Source organism: Littorina saxatilis, linkage group LG1, assembly GCF_037325665.1.
Source record: "Littorina saxatilis isolate snail1 linkage group LG1, US_GU_Lsax_2.0, whole genome shotgun sequence".
In the NCBI taxonomy this organism is placed as follows: Eukaryota; Metazoa; Mollusca; class Gastropoda; order Littorinimorpha; family Littorinidae; genus Littorina; species Littorina saxatilis.
Window position 1 is genome coordinate 23994525 of NC_090245.1, and position 12493 is coordinate 24007017.

Genomic DNA, 12493 nt, shown 5'->3' on the forward strand with positions numbered 1-12493 from the left:
AACAAGTGTTCTTTTTTTTTTAAGAAAGTTTTATAGTTTTTAAGAAAGTTGTTCAGGACTGAGGATCAGTACTACGCTTTGTGTTAAAAGGGTTAACTGGTTTTTTTAATTGTTTTTGCTCCACGGCTGGTAGATTTTTGAGTACATTTAATTAGTACGACCAAAAATTGGTAAATGTCAACCGCGGAGGAGCCTCAGTGACGCGCCACACTGACCTCTCTAGCCAGTCATGTGTGCCACGTCCAAGGCCCGGTTTTTTTACACCTGTCAAGCCGGCTTTGTTTCACTGCATTCCTCTGTCAGGTTCTGTTCTATGAGCGTGGAAGCACGACAGTTAAAACGAATATATTAAAATGTGACGGCTCTTTTCGTGTATAAATTTGACGATGTTTCCTCTTGATCTGTGAACATTTACGTGCTGTACAGGGCTCAAACCGCAAAACTGAATCAACTCGATTTAACAGAAATTAGTGATTATCGTCCTGAACAACTTTGCTTCTTAAGCACAATATAAAAGTTGATTTCATTTGTTTAATCAATAAAATAAAAAATAAACAACTGCCCCTCAGTCAGGCTACAGGCTACCTTCCAAGGGCTTCCGGAGTTGTTCAAGAGTCATTTCCACTGTAAGACTTTAAACCAGCGGAGTGCCCGCCCCAGAGAGATGCTGCCCGATGATGCTCAGCAGGCAGACACTAATCAGTTTTTGTTTTTGTTTTTGTTGTTTGTATCAAGGAAAGGGTCATTAAAAGGTATTACCAGATCTGTTCACACGTCAGTCACTGAGTAGCTAACAACACTGTCACCGTAAGCATATCCGGTTAAAATTACAAATTATTCTTTCTTTCTGGCTGGGGTTTAAGTTATTTAAGTAGACAAAAAGCGCTCAGATCGATCCAGGTTTCCACAAGCTGCAGTTATTCAAATACACCGTTCATGTACTTCCTCTTCTTGGACACAGAAAGCATAAATGCTCACATTGATTCATTGCCACTGAAAACTGAGTGCAGCTATTTGAAACATTCGTTTTTAATGCATTAGAGAAAAGTGCAATTAGACCTTCGATAAAAGTCTCTGAAGGTATTGAAATAGTCTCTACTGATTGGTTATTTTATAAATGATTTAGTAATGGCGGTTCTTTCTTTCTTTATTTGGTGTTTAACGTCGTTTTTAACCATTCCAGGTTATATCGCGACGGGGAAAGGGGGGAGATGGGATAGGGGAAAGGGGGGAGATGGGATAGAGCCACTTGTTAAGACTTGTTTCTTGTTCACAAAAGCACTAATCAAAAAATTGCTCCAGGGGCTTGCAACGTAGTACAATATATGACCTTACTGGGAGAATGCAAGTTTCCAGTACAAAGGACTTAACATTTCGGTGTTTGGTGCGGTTTACAAAACTGTCATTATAGAATGTTCGATGAATGAAAATACAGGAGCAGGTGTGAACGGTTAGCGTGAAGTTTTAAATGGGAACTTCACATCAGTGGCGTTATCGACGATGTGACTAAAATATCGTTTATTCTATAACGTATGGCAGATAGGTTTCTCTCTCTCTCTCTCTCTCTCTCTCTCTCTCTCTCTCTCTCTCTCTCTCTCTCTCTCTCTCTCTCTCTCTCTCTCTCTCTCTCTCTCTCTCTCTCTCTCTGTCCCTCTCTATCCCTCTCTCTCTCCCTCCTAATCCTTGTTTAAATAAAGTTCAATTCAATTCAATTCTCTCTCTCTCTCGCTCTCTCTCTCTCTCTCTCTCTCTCGCACACACACACACACACACACACACACACACACACACACACACACACACACACACACACACACACACACACACACACACAAAATAAGAGCTGTCTCTGTTTCTCAGTATTTTTTTTATACGAATAATTCCTCATTCCTATTATATATCGGCTTTTTCAGCCCTCCACCCTCCCCTTTTCTCTGAAAAAAAAAGTTAAAAAAGACATTACACGCACTACATCAGCAACCGCTTCACAGTTGCCATACTCCTGCGTCGATCGCTGTTCAAATATTCCCTTGCATACTGACAGCTCATGACGGATTAAACAAGACTCCCATTTCTTTTGTGCTGTTGTCCAGGTCTGCCAACAACGTATTGTTTTTGCACCGTGTCTGGTTCCCCAGAACTCGCACAGTTTTTACCACTGCGCACGTGCATTTGTTGTCTTAGGAAAGATTCGTGTCAATATTGAGATGTGAAGGACAGAGAAAAGCAATCTTTGAACTTGTGGGTGTAATGGATCGCTTTTTTCTCTCATGCAATGTCTGAAACAGATAGACAGACAGACAGACATACACACAACTGAACACACAGACAGACAGACAGACAGACACACACACACACACTCACACACACACACATGCACACACACACACATATATATATATATATATATATATATATATATATGCACACACACACATACACTAACTCTCTCTCTCTCGCTCTCTCTCTCCCTCTCCCTCTCTCTCTCTCTCTCTCTCTCTCTCTCTCTCTCTCTCTCTCTAGCTCTTTCTCTCTCTCTCTCTCTCTCTCTCTCTCTCTCTCTCTCTCTCTCTCTCTCTCTCTCTCTCTCTCAGTCTCTCTGCTTTGTGCTAAACTCAGAACAAAACACTAAGGCACGATGCTCTTAATTAACAGACTCCATTCTATTGACCGCCTTACGGTTGACACAACGATTTAACAGAAAAACACAATGTACTTGTGAACGCTAATTTTCAGGGCAAACGGCATGTGATCGAAAGAAGGCACGGTGCACTGTCAGCTTGAATAAAACAGCACTTTTTCGAAGTACAGTAGAACCCCCTTTTCAGATTCACTGAAAGTGGAATATGACTGCCTATAATTGGCGGGTTAGAGGGGGGGGGGGGGGGAACCACACAGAAGCCAACCCGAGCCCACGAGTGCATGGATAAGCTGTAGCCTGCGAACGAAGAAGAAGCAGAAGATCCTCCGATTCATTAAGACTATGCCCCCCCCCCCCACCCTACACACACACACAAACGCTGTTAAGACCTTGCTTTCCAAGATTTTTTAACCATTTATATCAGGCCTACCCCCGTTTTAAGATATCTTTATGTATAATATCTGATTTTCACTCATTCTTACAGGTCTTTAAAGGTGGTTCCACTGTATCGATAAAAGAATTCGTCAAAGAAAGTCAAATTAACCGGGGAGCTAGAGCGAAGAACATTTCAGAGAACGCTGATTATGTAATGTGATACAGCGGGCGCAGAAAGATATTGATTTTCCGTGCTGTACGTGCAATGAGAATCTCTGCAATTGTGGCAATAAACTTAGTAGACGATACATATCTACGGGTGGCGTTTTTGGGTCAAGCTGGAAGGATGGCAGAGTTTCTCATGCAGCAATGATAGTCGACAAAGTCATGGAATGGGAAATAAGCACGCAAAACGTGAATCTATTCGGGAAGTACTGAGATGTGTGTGTGTGTGTGTGTGTGTGTGTGTGTGAGTGTGTGAGTGCGTGCGTGTGCATGTGCGTGAGTGCGTGTATGTGCATGTGCGTGTATGTGTCAACGTGCATGTGTGTGTCTGCGAATGTGCCTGCGATCGCTGTGTGTGGATACGAGTCAGTGTGTCTGTGTGCGGCCTTGATGTCACCCAGCTCATTAGGAGAGCGGAAGTTGTTTCCCAGTAAAACTGAGCCAGTCGAGCTCCCTCGCGTGCACCTTACTTTGGTGGCTGAACGGTTAAGACCTTTTGAAAAGCTCCCCAAAATAACACACCTCAGTGCTCCATTGAAACAGCGTTATGATTTTTGTTCGAAACTTACCAACCGGCAATAACCCAATAACCTAACTGCCTAACAAACAACAAGTTTATGCAAAGGAGTGCGACTGATCCAGTTATTCGTCCTTGTCGTTGATTTGCTTCCTACCTCTCAGATTTCCTTATTTCACGCAACTGGGGGAGATCAAATCGGAACATTGTATGCAGCCTTCTTTCTGTGGCCTGAGCTCACTGCTAAACGCGAAATCAGTTGACACGGTGTCAAAATCCTCGCACATGCACAGCTCATCCACTCAACGTGTGAACAACAGTGAGTGGCTTGCTTGCTGATGTCACAAACAAAACAGTCTTCTTTTGTTCGACGCCTGTCCACCCTTAAAGTGACAGCATCCATCTGAGGGCTTTACGTGTTTGTTTGAGAAAGAAAGAAAAAAAGGGGGAAAAGAAAGAAAGAAAGAAAAAAGAAAATAGAGAGAGAGAGAGAGAGAGAGAGAGAGAGAGAGAGAGAGAGAGAGAGAGAGAGAGAGAGAGAGAGAGAGAGAGAGACTGACTGACTGACTGACTGACTGACTAGGTGACTGACTGACTGACTAGCTGACTGACTGACTGAACTTTAATTTATAAGGATAAAAGGATTAAGGCATGCAATGCCTTGTCTTACAAACTTTCCTTAGACAAATAAAACATGTAACATACAGACAAGAATGAAACAAATTTGAAATGCCCTCAGAATCTAAAACAAAAATTAAAAATCATACAGAAAAAGACCACGAACAGACACGCACAACGAATACATTACAATTTGTGTTTGAACATTCACTTATTAAAATGTTAAAACGCAGTCTTTGGAAGCGCTGACTTTGTCTTTGTTTTCGTTTACGTTCTACTTTTTTCGACACTGAGAGCGCGAAATCGTGCATATGCATGATATTTGCTGCATTACAGAATAGGATGTGACTACCCAAATTGCAAGGGTTCCGTCTGCTTGCGCTATGGATGATTACGAGCACTTGAACGTACGCTAAGTCGATGAACAGAAGTAGGGACTCTAACGTAGAAGAGCTTGTCGACAGCTACCGTTATGCATTTTTCTTAATTTAATTAGCATAGAGTAACGGATCTTTTTATTTCACGGTTTTTATTTTTTATGGTATATTACTGCAGGAGGGTCTAAATTAACGCACAACGAATATCCCTTGAATTTCTCAAGGTTACATTCGCCAGAAAACCTCTCTAAACGGCAACTTCACTACTACTGTGTCCCAGAGTCGTAGATCGGTGCCTCAGGTTTGTCAAGTACAGAACCAGCTCTGAGCGATCAGTCTGCCTGCATCACACGAATTAATGCGATGCAGGCATCTGTATTACTTCTGAGGTTTTTTTGCACCATAAATAATCAAGAGTGACAACTTAAAGCGCACTTCCAGGTGTCAGATGACGCTTCTGGGAATCAGTCATACACGTTGGTCAAGACTGGTATTATTTATACAATTTATAAGATTTATGTTCTTTCATTTATGTTATTTATTTATTTATTAATATCTATTTTTTATTTGTTTGTGTGTGGTCAAATCTGAGAGTTGCTCTAAAAACTATAAACCATCTGACAGAATTTCACTAACGATTGAAGTACGCATATTTTGTATGCGTTATTCTGACGGCAGTGTTTCAGGGAAAAAAAATGTTAACCGTGTAATGAACAACAAGCACCAAACAACTTTAATTTCTCATTTCCTGTTTATCTGGAGTACTTTGCTGCCGTGTGCTGACAAAACCGAGTAAGTCCACTGAAGCTAGTTCTGAGATAAACGACTTTTTCTGTTTGATAACATTTCTCAAAAGTGTCGATTAGCTTGATCAACCTACAGAGATAATAAGATAAATAGCATTAATGTACGTTTACAACCCGAGTTTGATAATGATCTGATGGATGGTTTTTGTTTTGTTGGGCATTTTGTGGACTTGGTTTTGTCACTTTTTTCCATTATATCAGATCTAAAAAAATTGACAGATCTAAGCAAGTGGACTTACTTGGTTTTGTCAAAACATTTGGAAGAAAAAGTAATGCTTTTTTTGAGGATGAAAGTCGCTTGTTCATTTCAATGCGTTATTCTCTCAGGTGCCAGGAGAAACGTTCCATATAACTCTCGCTTACTCTATTACACATGTCGTGTGCACATTAGAGCGCTTACTTCCCTTTGCTTATTTGATCTCTAAACAACGCTCTGGCTCATTTCGGTACGATTCTCACAGATACTTTCGAAGCGAACCTGTAACAATGTGTGCGTTTGTGTGTTTGTTCTGATTAAAACCAGTCTTGATCTAAGGACTATGTCCAGTCAAGAATAAAAGCTGGTTCTTGTGTATGACTGTGTACGTGAGTGTTAGTTTGAGTGCCTTGGAGAATGATGAGCATATCAGATTGCGGTGATTTGCTAAAATACATATTATTCACGTACAATTTTTTAAGCTACACAGCATGTTTTTTTGTTCCGGTAATGTTTTGTTGTTGTAAGTTTGGGTGGTTCGGTTACTACTATAGTTACAGCCTTAAATCACATTATTTGAAATTCAAATCAAACACTATTTACCCGGGTTTGATGTCTTAAAAATCGTTTCTTGAAATTGTTATTAAGAAATATTTCTGGACATTAAAATGCTAGCACAGGCACGAAAGTGATTTTATTGCAGGTGTCAATGTTTCCTGAATCTATTTATAGATGTGTTACGTTTGAATTGATATTAAAGGCATACTAACGCACTCCCGTGTTTACAAAGTGTAGTTTGCCCACAATCGATGTCAAACGCACCATAAGACCATATAATGACGATATGTCACCATGCGCGGACCATAATACATGCATTACAGCTTGTTCTAGCCTCTGAAAAAGTGAGGATGTCAACAAAGCCGCGGTGTTCTCTCCCTTGCATCAACGTTACATGTGTTGCCAAATCTATAAATAGGACGATCCAGATCAAAATGAAAATTCAAATATCTCAACATTTAAGGGGTCCTAGACCACAATATTTTGCAGGGAACTTAATTTAGTCTGTCTCCAGCTGTTGGTAAAGCAATTAGCGTGTATAGTCATCGAGTACATAATATGGCTTTAAGCAATTCAGGTGCCGTGTGGACATGCAGGCCTGCACGTAAGTTGACCTGGGATATCGGAAAAATCTTCACCTTAATTACCCGTCAGGTGCGGCCGGGATTCGAACCCACGACCTTCTGCTTTGGTAAGTCATTTTTTTTTCAAAATGATATTTTTTGTTCATCAAAAAGAAGAAATCAATGCGCATCTTGTGTGCTAATTTCTACTTTTTAGAGTGCTTAGATAAGCAGATATGAACAAGTAAGTCCACAACCAAAAACAACTTTTTAAGTGTGCATGAATGTTTTGGTGAACAGCTCAGATCATGGGTCAATAAAGTGTTACACAGATGGTCAAAATTAAAGTACAAGATATTGCACTGGAAGTGGAACTACACTGTTGCTTAGTGTCTGTATGAAGCTACAAGGTGAAAATAGAAAAAGAAAAACACGATTCTTGACTTTGATGGGCTTTTTCTGCTCGTAAGCACACATTCTTCTACTCATCACAGCATGCCCCATTATTGAGTTTAAAACACCAATTAAATTTGTTTTGAATAAAACTCACAATTTTACAATAAGAATTTAGAGACCTGAATCAATTAGGTATATCCTACTTAGTTTGACTTTTGCAAAACTAAGTAATTACACATTTAATTGAATCAGTCAGACAGACGGAGACATATAGAGAGACAGACAGAGGGCAAACAGAAATCTGAGAAAGAAACCCCTTTAAAAATGTTACCATGTTTGAAATGAAACATCGCAAGGTGAAGCCATAATTCATCACCTTTCGGTATGACGTCATGAGCGTGTTCCACACTTGAAATTACGTGTTTTTATCATGTTGTCAGCTGCACGGAGCTTGGAAGTATAATTTCCATTCAACGATCCGAGTTTGTTAAGTTTTAGCCTATTTTCAACGTCAAACACCATGAAACTATATCCCGCAGTGGGGCACTGCGGTTATGAAATTAAAGGCCCCTCCTGTTTTTGGAACCGCAGGAGCTTTCTAGTTTGCTGTTAGGTAGATTTTTGGTTCCTCTTTCCTGTCATGCTCTCTTTTTCTTCATGAATTCTTTTCTTTTTTCTGCCTTCTTGCTCATTCACCTGTATTTTTTCCAAAAATCTCTTCTCTTGCCGCTTGTCTCGCGATTCATGTATAGTTTAATCTGTTAGTGTTCTGATGTAAGTCCAGCAGTAGATAGGTTAAGCCTATTTTAACATACTGGAAACTGGTAATCTTCCAGTAGGTATTAATTTAGTTTTACTAAAGCCTGCTGGGACACAAGTAATGGGTTAGTGCATTTGTAAACAGGAATCGCTTGACAAGTGGCCCCCTTCATCCCCCCCTTCCTCGTCCTGATATGGCTCTGCGTAGTCGGCTGGACGTTAAGCAACAAATAAACAAACAAACAAACCATGAAACTATATATATTTGGAATCAGAAAATGGTAAGGAATAGATAGAAGTTGTTTTTAAGTGTCTTTTTTCAAGAATAAAGATAGTGGTTATTTATCGGTTTTCTTCATTTTTAAGCATAATTATCAATACAAAACAACAAAACTATATAGTTTTAGATACAGGACGCAATAGGGAATACACCAATATAAATGTTTTGTTTCAAATATTAGTTTTTAAAAATTTGAAAAAATGACATATTTCGAACAAACATTTCAATAACAAAACTTTAAGTGACCAAACTGAAATGCAATCCCATAATCCGGCCTAGATCTGAGATTGTGTGATAAGAAATTCGATCAAATTGATGAAAAACTGTAACTGTGAAAGTGCTGCCTCGACCTTTTGGCAAACAGTAACATATGACGTCATAAAACTGTCCTATCAATAAACGGAAAAACCTTCTATGAGAAAATCCAGTCAAAAATATCCATATCAAATTTCATAAAGATCCACTCCGTAGTTTTTGAGATATGATCTGCAGTGTGAAAAAACGCCCATAACGCCCAAAACGCAAACTCATTTGTCATGATTTGGTCGTGTTCTGCTGATACTATAATGTTTTTCTTTCCTAAAACACACTATAATAGTAGCCTTTCCCAATGTCTATGCTAAAACTGACTTGTCTGTGTTGTCAATGATTTTGCTACAGTGTGAGAACACAATCTCACGCCCATAACGCTGTGACACGAAAACTCATTTGGTCGTGTTCTGCCGATACTGTAATGTTTTTCTTTCTTAAAACACACTATAATAGTAGCCCTTCCCAAATGCAATGCTAAAAATGACTGGTCTGTGTTGTCAATGATTTTCTGCGAGAATGCGATCTATCTGTTTGTCGCAAAGACCGTGTGACGCGAAAGTTATGAGCGGAAGACAAATCTGCTGAGTGCAATTACGTTTCAGAAGATAGTTGGTTAAAACAGTTTATCACTCAGACACGCAAAGGAACACTATAACTTTATTATTCAGGCCATATTTGCTTTCCTTTGTCATGTATGAAAGTACTGGCCTTGGTTGAAGAAAGTGACCTGTCGCTGTGCAACAAATTTGTCGCCATTTTTCGCCGTGTTTTGTAAATAAAACGTGTTTACTACCCACACATACAAAACGATGCTGTTGGTTCTTTTTATTTTCTTATTGTTTGATTCATGCTTAGCAGTTTAGTATGCTTTGTTTTCTTCTCAATTCAATGGATGGCTATAAAATAAGCATTTAAATGTGAAGGTGTTAAAATTACCCATGATCTGAGCTGTTCACATTGACAAAACCAAGTAAGTCCAAGGGGTTCCCAATTTTCCTATAATGATAGTTTTAAAATTCTTGTCAGACGACCCATACAGAAAATACGTCATTTTAAGTTTAGAACTCACAAATGACGTCATTTAAAGTTTAGAACACACAAATGACCTCTTTCGATAAGGCGAGACATAATGACGTCACCTTATGATGTTTTATTTTAAACATTTTTCTTCTCTATCTATATATAATTCACCTGACGATCCTTGTCTCTCTCTCTCTCTCCCTCCCTCTATCCCTCCCTATCTCTCTCTTTTCCTCCCTCCATCTCTCTTTCTATCCCTCCCTACCTCTCTCGCTATCTCTCTCCCTCTTACTCTCTTCCTCCCTCCCTAATTCCTCTTTCCCTTTATTTCTCTCTCTCCCTCCATCCCCCCCCCCTCCCCCCCGTCGACCCTGATTTCTTTCCCCTCTCTCACTCTCTCCCTGTTTAGTCTCTCTCTCGTTCTCTCTCTCTCTCTCTCTCTCTCTCTCTCTCTCTCTCTCTCTCTCTCTCGCTCTCTCTCTCTCTCTCTCTCTCTCTCTCCATCTTGTGCAAATTCGTAATGTTAACGTTATTTTCACTGTTTTGTCATTTATCTTGACAACACTTCTTCTTTAGCAGCCATGCTTGCACCAAAACTAGCACCCCTACTAACAAGTAAAATGCCGCAAGAATATTCGGATTGACTTTGACGTCATACTGGCAAAAACATTGCATTCTGATTGGTTATAGCGTCATAAAGGTTCTTGTGATTGGTGGATGGACTTACTTGGTTTTACCAGCAAATTGACATGTAATTTTTTTTGAGAAATGTTTGAAGTTGTGGACTTACTTTTCTATATCTCCTTATCTATTTATTTTACAAAGTCAAAATTTACACACAGGCTGCTTCTTGATTTTTTAGTTTTGATGAACAAAACTATATAATTTTTGGGAAAAAATGGACTTACTCGGTTTTGTCAGCACATGGCAGATGTACTTTAAACAGTTTTTAAGGTGTGGACTTACTTTTTTATATCTCCTTATCTATTTATTTCACAAAGTCACAATTTACACATAAGGTGCGCCTTAATTTCTAAGCTTTGATGAACAAAAAATATCATTTTTGAAAAAAATGGACTTACTCGGTTTTGTCAGCACACGGCAGTTTGGGTGTTCTTACTTTTTTATTGTTCTTATTTTTGTTTTTACATTTAGTCAAATTTTGACTAAATGTTTTAAAATAGAGGGGGAATCGAGACGAGGGTCGTGGTGTATGTGTGTCACTGTGTGTGTTTGTGTGTGTGTGTGTGTGTGTGTGTGTGTGTGTGTGTGTGTGTGTGTGTGCGTGTGTGTGTGTGTAGAGCGATTCAGAGCAAACTACTGGACCGATCTTTATGAAATTTGACATGAGAGTTCCTGGGAATGATATCCCCGGACTTGTTTTTCTTTTTTTCGATAAATACCTTTGATGACGTCATATCCGGCGCGGCTTTTTGTAAAAGTTTAGGCGGCACTGTCACACCCTCATTTTTCAATCAAATTGATTGAAATTTTGGCCAAGCAATCTTCGACGAAGGCCGGACTTCGGTATTGCATTTCAGCTTGGTGGCTTAAAAATTAATTAATGACTTTGGTCATTAAAAATCTGAAAATTGTAAAAAAAATAATATTTTTATAAAACGATCCAAATTTACGTTCATCTTATTCTTCATCATTTTCTGATTCCAAAAACATATAAATATGTTATATTTGGATTAAAAACAAGCTCTGAAAATTAAAAATATAAAAATTATGATCAAAATTAAATTTTCGAAATCAATCTAAAAACACTTTCATCTTATTCCTTGTCGGTTCCTGATTCCAAAAACATACAGATATGATATGTTTGGATTAAAAACACGCTCAGAAAGTTAAAACGAAGAGAGGTACAGAAAAGCGTGCTATCCTTCTCAGCGCAACTACTACCCCGCTCTTCTTGTCAATTTCACTGCCTTTGCCACGAGCGGTGGACTGACGATGCTACGAGTATACGGTCTTGCTGAAAAATTGCATTGCGTTCAGTTTCATTCTGTGAGTTCGACAGCTTGACTAAATGTTGTATTTTCGCCTTACGCGACTTGTTTGAGGTTGTTGTCATATGTTGTTTTGGTTGTTTTAAGAGCAGATGAACCACAATTTTCCCTCTATTGTAATTAATTGTATGGACAATAAATGATCTTATATGTCTTATGTCTTATGTCTTATGTTCCGGTGTCAGCTTGTCTGCTATACCGATTTTGGTATCGCTGTCTCTGCTGTCTTTGTTTTTCCCAAACAGGGAAACTGCTGTTGAAAATAAGCCGTCACCATAGGGGAACACACGTATTTTCGAATGGTTTCTCATTAAGAGTTTGGGGGAGAAGGCGGCAACAGGGCTCGCTTGGCATGTTAAACTTGCTGTCAGCGCTATCCCGTCATTCCCTGGGCAATGTTTGTTACAATCCATTCATCCCCAGTGTCTCGCTTTTTTTTGGAACGAGTTGGAGAGTGGGGCGGGGGGGGGGGGGGGAGAGAATTTGAGGAGGAGACGAGCCACCAACACGAAAGAACGTGTTAACCTGGGATGACACTGGCTGATAAAGCAGCTTTTAACCCAGAGATTTCTCACCCCCCCCCCCCCCTTCTCTTTCGCTCTCTCTCTCTCTCTCTCTTTCTCTCTCTCCGGCTCGGAAAAGGCTTGTAAAAGAAAGTTTCATAATTTCTCTCTCTCTCTCTCTTTCTCTCTCTCTCACTCTCTCTCTCTCTCTCTCTCTCTCTCTCTCTCTCTCTCTCTCTCTCTCTCTCTCTCTCTCTCTCTCTCTCTCTCTCTCTCTCTCTCATGGAAGAACAACATTTGTTCCATTAGTTTCAATCCGGTTTTCGGTCCAAGCA